An 8,330-nucleotide genomic window follows, 5' to 3' on the forward strand; every position below is an offset into this window, starting at 1 on the left:
AAGGAGAAGAAACCAGGACCTGGATAAATTTTGATTTCAAAATCGTCTAGACTTAAGGAATGCATAACCATTTTTCTTATATTTATTATCATTGTAAATTGCAATGCATTTTGAAAAAAAAAATATTAAATTAATTTATAATAAATGATGAGTTAAAAAAGTAGATTTTAGTGAGCTTGCCAAATCTTTTTCTTATTAGAGCTACGAGTCTAATCCCACTTGTTAAGGGAACTTATCCCTTTTTAAACATATTTCAAAAAATTGTCTCATTCTTGAAACAACACATGGGGTATGCGCCCCTCTTTGAAATTTTTAATAAAATTCAATAAAATACAACAGATCTCGATTAAGAATTTAGTCTTATCAAAGAAACCAAGTTTAAAGTAGGCCACTTTCATACTCTGACAAATGTGAAAGACAATATTTAAATAAACTTAAATTTAAATATCGAGTACTCATATTACTATTAATTAGGTAGAATAACTTGATTTTAAGGAATTAAAGTGATCTCGACTGAAGCTAAAAGGCACTTTGTGTATTGTGAAGTTACCACTTTCATCCCTAACTCGAGTCTTTGTTAAAAGAGTAGTATATTATAATGCATAAACATGAAAAAACTTATTCCTAAAATCCAATGTGTGTATCATGAAGTTGCCTCTTTTACCCCTAACTTGGGTCTCTTTCAAAGAGTAGGATAATCTAATACATGAACATGGAAAAAACTATTCCTTCAATAATGTTTTTCTTACTAACTATATTAGATGCTTACTTGTAGGAATCAACTATATTCACTAGCAAAACTATAAGCATAATATAGACTATAAGAACTAAAACTACCCATTTCAATTTTTAACACAATTTTCACTGACTATCTTGCAGGTTTATTCTACTCAAAGAATATAACTGGTTAACCCATTAAAATTAAATTTTAGAAAATGGTGATGTGAAAATTTACCTTTGTTCATTAATCTTTAAGTTTCTAATGCTTCTATTTTCTTTAGTATAAGCAAGAGAGAGAGAGAGAAAGAGAAAGAGATAAGAAAGAGAGAGAAATGAGAAAGAGAGAGGGGTTCATCAATATTAATTACACACCCTCTATTAAAGTCCACCTTCTTGTTTGTATGTTATTTGATGCTAGAAGTAGGACTTTGTTTGGTATTTCATGAAACATCTCCATAAAATGCAACTTTCATAAAGTAATATTCAATGTTGTATCATTTTTTTTTCATGATATATCCTTATAAGATGAGAACTCAATGAATGTTGCCAATACTTTAGATATATTTTTTTTCGTCATATGACTATAAAACACAATCCTTGATCCATTAAATCACATTTTCCTTGTAAAACTTCAAGTTAATCTTTATTTTCTTTATCTTTGGTGGGAAAAACCTGCAACTCTTTTAATGATCTTTTTCCTTTCTTATTATCCACTCCATGAGTGACTTGATGAATGTTACCGACCAAGAATTCTACTTTAACTCTGTGACCTAATGATTATATCATATATAAAAGTGATCCATGTGAAGTCGTTCTACTAATTTTCTAGATGATTATCAATCATAAGAAAATGAGATCTAAGTAAGTAACATAATTGACTTCATACTGAACAAAAGAAAAATAAATACCATTATCACTCATGGAGAAGCAGAGTTAATGCTAACTTGGCCTTTGTAACTCTGCAAGTGGAGGGCTTTTTTGGTGAAATCTTACTATGTTTTTTTATTACAAGCTTGAAAGCAAGTCTTTTAACCTTGCCAGTGACTTCATTCATCACAAACCTCAATCTCATTTTTTCTCTTCTCCTAGCCAATTTTTAATCAATAAGTATGCTTTTAATGTAATTGTAGTTTATGTTATGATCAATTACATTAGATAAAGGAATTTTTGGGAAAGTGATGATAAAAAGTTCAACACTTTATAAGAGGGTTTAGCCCGTCAAGATGACTAACTTTAGAAAGAGAGTGCTTGTCATGCTAATAATGTCAAAAACTCACTATCATAAAAAAAAAAGTGAAAACTATGCAACCTAACATTATTATGGGTATAAAAGTGATTCACATGGGCGATAAAATTTTATGAAAAATCAACTCTTAGCATGATTGTAAGCCATGACAATTATTTTTTTCTCCCTCTTTTTTTGAGTGTTTAAGAAGTAAACCATTTACTAAATTTAAGAACTTTTGGTGCATTATGAAGAGAGTAAATGCAAATACTTTTTTTCTGAAATGGCATTATTCCTACACGTTTTCTCAAAACAAACTATCAACAACCAACTAGGTCATATAAAAATGAAGGCAAGAAATTCATAAAGTCTACCTCTTCTGATAAAGGAATGTAGCATATATATCCATGGCTATACTAGGCAATTCTATCATTTCCTTTATAAAGGGGATTGATCTTGTTATCACCAAATAGTTGATTGTCGATATCACAAAAGAATATTTATCCCTTCAATCTCTTACTTTATCCTCTTAGCTAATATTTCATAAATATCAAAGAATATTTATCCCAACCAAAGTGATGTCAAACAAAAAGAAAATTTATACTCCTAGGAAGGTCTCCTTTCCCATATAGAAAATCAATGTAATCAAACTCATAAAGAAAATTGGCATGATCGAAGTAGAGATGAGTTTGCAAAAAAGCTAAGTATCTAGGGTATCTCAATGCATAAAGATAATTACAGTCTGACTTAGAATTGTTCCAAATGAAAACATTGCTCATCAGCATGGAAGGTGTTAGGAAATTCACTATTTCACAAAGAAAACACACTAAAATTTTATGTTTAATTAATTAAACCTTATATATAATTTTAAAAAGAAATGAGGTAGCAATTAAACCTTATGAGTATTTATACTCTTAAACTGACTTTGCAAATTCTTTCAAGGAAACTACAATAACTTAGAGAAAGTGTTGAAGAAACTTGAAGAAGAAAAAATTATAAGAGACAATCATAAATAAAAGTTGTATAGTGTAATGGGACAATAAAGAAAAGAAAGGTATATGATGTGAAGATACACTTTTTGAACGAATCATCACATCCACTATAAATGACCAAATTTTGAACAATATTTATTTCAATTACAACTATTGTATCTAATTTGCATTTGATTATAAAAAAGGTCCAGTACAAGTACAAATGATGATTAATAAAAAAAATTAAGTACACTAACATACACATACTATGAAATCAATATGGTGAATATTATAAAATAATTTAGTATAAGAAATGAATTACGGTTCTTTGCCAAAAATAATGGCTTTACTAACATTCATAATTTAAATAAAAACTTATAAATTGGCATTAATAGGCGAAAGATCTCAAATTATTGAATACCTAAGAATGAACTCACCCACGAAATTAAAATTGACAAAACTTGGATAACTTTATGAGCAAGCAAGTGGCCATGGACTAATATTTCAATCTTGAAAATCCTCATGCACAAAAGCAATAATTTCATTAAGGTCGGTAGAGGAGCACTTTCATTTTCCTAAATGCACAAACCTTTCCTTTTCTTGCTCTATGCTTACCTAATTGTTGATGAGTTGATTTTTAAAGATATTCATAAATTTCCATTAGAGAAGATATTATGTAGAAAATCTCAACCACAATAATCTATAGTGTTTAAATTAGCACTGAGCACAACTTTAGGTGCTATTGAAGTAGTACTTTTGAATCCATAAAATATTTTCTAAATAGACCATTTTTTTTTTTGGTTTCCTTACTAATGTTTTCCCTAAAAACTCTATGCTCAAAAATTTAACTAGGAAATCAAAAAATCATACCCTATCTTTTTTTTTTCTTTGGATGCAAGTTGGAGATATTATATATGAGAATGACAGGCTCTAACTATATTGATTGATATTCTTAAACCTCACAAGTATAGATGAGTTATGAGTCAACATAGAGAGTGGCCAACACAAGACTCTCTAAACCAAGCCACACTTTTCAATCAAACTAACTTGTTTATATCCACTCTTTGATGGAGGGTCTAAATATGAACTAATCCCTCTTATAAGTAAAATAGAAAATAATATAACTTAAATTAACAACTTTCTACCTTAAACTATACCCAAATATGTAGCTCATGGTAAGGTAAAAAGATTCCAAATGGGCTCACATGGGAACAAGGACATAAAATTAAAAAAAATCTCTCCAATGTTCATTCCAATAGTTCCTAAAGGTCAAAAGTTCAATGCTATAAAAAAATCTATCATCCTTGAAAGGATTAAAAAAACAATCATCTAGTATCTCAAAAGGCACTGCCCTTTTTTTTTTTTGAACCAAGATTGAAATTGTAATCTTTCAATTTCAAACTTTAGCTAAGTTGTTTTTTTCCTTGACTAGAGAGCTCAAGCATGGGAGATAATTCCCAATCCAAAGGGTACTTGCCCAATGACTAAAAAGATAACTCTTGCTACAAGAATAGTGGTCTTTTCTGACGGCAAAATTTCATCAGTTTTGATGAGAAAAACAATCAATTTAATGCTTCTAACGGTTTGACGGTTTATCAACAGTTTTAAGCTTGTAGGTAAAATGCTTATCGATAATTTTAAAACTAACTAATAATGCGACGACATAAAATTAATGATGCATAAATGATAGTTTAATATCATAGCATTTTTTTTTTGAGAAATTTTAAATAGTAAAATGCATATTTATGGATATTTTTTTATCCATAATGGATATTTTTGTATATCCATAAAATAAATAGTAAAATTCCTAATGCATATTTATGGATAAACTTGAAATATCGTAGGTAAAATGCATATTTTTGTCGGTTCATTAAATTGATGGTTAATCCACCGAAGATAGTGGTAGCTTACATGTCCGAAAATTATTGTGCTCCTCATTTTTTTGACGTAGTTAAACCGTCAATTATGTGTCATTGATGCATCAATTTTTATAACCAGTGTATGAACTATCATAAAAGTGTAGCAGTCGTCGCTTTTTTCGACGCAGGCATACTGTAGGTTCGGTGTCGTTGATGCGCCAGTATTGATAACCACGGTCCTCGTTTTTGTATGACACTCTTAAGAAATGGTTTAGTGTTAGTTAGGCACTGATAGATGTGTCCCTCGGTAAGCCATTGGAAACTTGTAGAATTAGAAAAAAATGGATTCTCCCTTTCACATTACCACACATGTTATCACAACATTTAATATATTATTCCAAGCATTTAACAAACGAGAGTAGTAGTTGAATAGTAAATTATCCAATCAAATAATGAAATAAATAAAATTAATTTAATCTATATATATATATATATATATCACTATTCATAGAAAAAAATATATGTTCAACTGTACAACATAAGAATATAAAAATGATAAAAAGCCCACCTATTAATTCTCCTCTATCTCCTCTTCCTCATCGTCCTCCGCCTCTTCTTCATCCTCCATTGTTGTTATGTTACGCTCCTTATCTACTACCATAACGAATCTAACTTAGCTTTTAGTTTGGCCCTCAATGCTCTCATATAGCTCCGACCTCATCTGAGTGAAGCGGGCCCCCATTATGGTGTGAATGCAACAAAAAGTCTAGAGTCCTCCTCCTATGCGGTAGAGTTAGAAACTACAGATGCACTGATAGAGAGGTGAGCATTGTAGGCAAACCCCTGCGACCCAAGCTCTTAGACTCAACCCTTCTTCTTCCCTCTAGCGCCTCCCTCCACCAGTCATACTCAGAAGTTTCACGATTGCAAATCAAAATAACTCCTGATGCATGGGATTGACTCTCCTTCAACTGCAAGAATCTCTCATGTAAAAATAAAAATAGTTACATTTAGTTAAAGATAGAATATATCAACATCAACTAGTTTATATAGTTTGTGAAGTACCTGGGTCGCACGAGATCTGTTGTTGATTAAGAAATGGTCAGAATTCCTCATGTTGGTGTGCTCATGTACATCGATGGTGGAGGGCTCTCGTCCCATTTCCATAGTTTGTCCATATAACAAAATAGTTAGAATACATCTTCAAACTGTAGAAAACTTCAAAAAAGATATGAAATCTTATAGGCCTTCTCTTATATTTTGTATGTGGGAGAGCCCCACTAGTGTGCTTGGAGGGCCCCATGCCTCCAAAGTCTGACTACCTGTTTTACTTGGCCCGCTCCCTTTTATTCTAGTAGATTGAGTAATCTCAGGCCCTAAGAAGCATGGCAAAAAACATCCTTTCTGAGCCATAGAGTTTGATGTCATGATTTTCGAATATAACCAAACATGTTCCAGAGGGGATCACTGCCCTTGCACTCAAAGTTGTGTCGGATGTGAGCCTCATGCTCAAGGTGTCAGTAGAATTATTTCTGCAAAATTATAGAGATTATGTTCATATGTTAAATAAATAAAAATAACTTAGGCATTTATGAATGATACTGTTGACCTCACTTTTGTGAGGACCTCTTTCAGAAACCTAGAATTTAGCCTTATAGTTTCCTAGTAATTCTCTTAGATGACTAGAGAAGAAACTCGCCCATATAGGACTTCTAACGAATCCTACACTCACTTAGGGTTTCTTGAAGTTAAGTCCAAATTCTCAACCCTAGGTTGAGATGGTTGAGATGGCTGAGATGGTTGAGGCTCTAGCTCAGTGGAAGCCCATGTTGACAACCTGTAGGTAGAGGATGCCCTAGGTTGCCCATGAAGCTTAAAGCCTAGGAGATCTACTATTGACCCATTGACTAACCCAAGAGCTCTCATTGACCTAGGAAATTCCATTAGACATACGGCTTGTCCAAGGCTAATTAAGAGTTTTATCACTAACCACATTTACCTAAAAGCCCTGACAATCCCATGACACAAAAATTTAAACCAAAAGGGGGAGGGGTGACTCACCAAAGTTAATCCTTGGTCTCACCTAAAGCTTTCTCAACACCAATTAACCCTAAAATTAACAAGAACCCTAAACACATCAACTTAACCCATAAACATGGGATCACCAAAATGCACCAAATTATCAAATTAGTTAATGAACTAATAAACCTATCAAAATGAAATTAAAATTAGTTCAAAAGGCTAACGACACTCAAATAGTAAAATTAGGTTAGGGATACAACCCTCACAATTAAGCTACTTACTCACTTAGGCTAATTGTGAGGGCTCCCTAGTCTTAAATTCTTTTGGGCCAACCTTTAAGGCTAAAATTAACTACAAAAGCCCAAACTTAATCTTAAACCTAATCCTTCTTAAGAGAGCCCATGCCCATCTCACATGACACATTCCACATGGGTCAAACATGGCACATATTACACACACATGGCCCAAATAACCTATCATGACACTACAACCTAAGCATAAATTAATTAAAATAAAATTAAACATAAGAAAAAACATAAAAGGATGAACCATGCACACATAACAAAGTGAGTCACCAAGTGTTACCTTGGCCAAGCCAGTCCAAATTAAACTCAAAAGGAGTAATTGGTGACCAAGATCGACTCAAGCCACCAAATCCAAGCCTTCCCATATCCCCTCAAGACTTGCCTATGCCTCCCCCATCACCATTGGTGCTCACCATGGTCAAAGCAACAAAAATGAAGATAGCCTCCATCCCTCTGCCCAAGCTACTAAAATCCTTCTACTCTTCCTCTAAGGAGCCATTAGTGTCTCCTAAGAACCTCAGAGCTCCACCAAGGAACTTCCATGACTATAATAAAAGGAGGGTAACTTGAGAGTTTCACACACACATTGAGCTCTCTAGACAGTCACTTAAACTCCTTGCTCCCAACACTGAAGACACTCCCACTGACCATAGCGTCCCATCCCCACCATCTTCAAGCTGTCTTCACTACCACACAACCCTAATTTCACAACTGAAATCCAGCGTGCTTCATGGTCTTGGCATCAACTTGATCAAAACCTCAATCTATACCTCCCTTGAGCTTCATAACGCCCTAAAACCTCGCCCTAAATTAAAATCCACACTTCCCGCACTCTCTAATCCAGCTCAACACCAACCCGACCCTCCATTTTTTGTGGATTATAGCTAGGACCAATTTTAGAGCAAATTAAGGAAAGGAGGAGTTTCATGACATCAAGGCATTTGTCTCTGTCAAGCCTAATCGAGGCCTCACCTCTTGGAACGTGATATAGATTCAGAATTCCTAAATTGAGCCTCAGTTTGATCTTTTGTGAAGAGGATGAGCAATGTGTGTCCACTTAACAATATAGATAGCTTTGTCCACTTAGATAAAGTTATAGGAACAAACCCCATTCAATTTAGTTAAGTGTAGAGTGAGATGTTAGGGTGTGACTGAAGACAATTCTCGATTCTCTATCGTGTGATGATGATGAATTAATGTTGTCTTGTTTGTGTATCCAAAATAGACG

The sequence above is a fragment of the Phalaenopsis equestris genome, unplaced genomic scaffold (assembly GCF_001263595.1).
Source record: "Phalaenopsis equestris unplaced genomic scaffold, ASM126359v1 Scaffold000482, whole genome shotgun sequence".
NCBI classification, from domain to species: domain Eukaryota; kingdom Viridiplantae; phylum Streptophyta; class Magnoliopsida; order Asparagales; family Orchidaceae; genus Phalaenopsis; species Phalaenopsis equestris.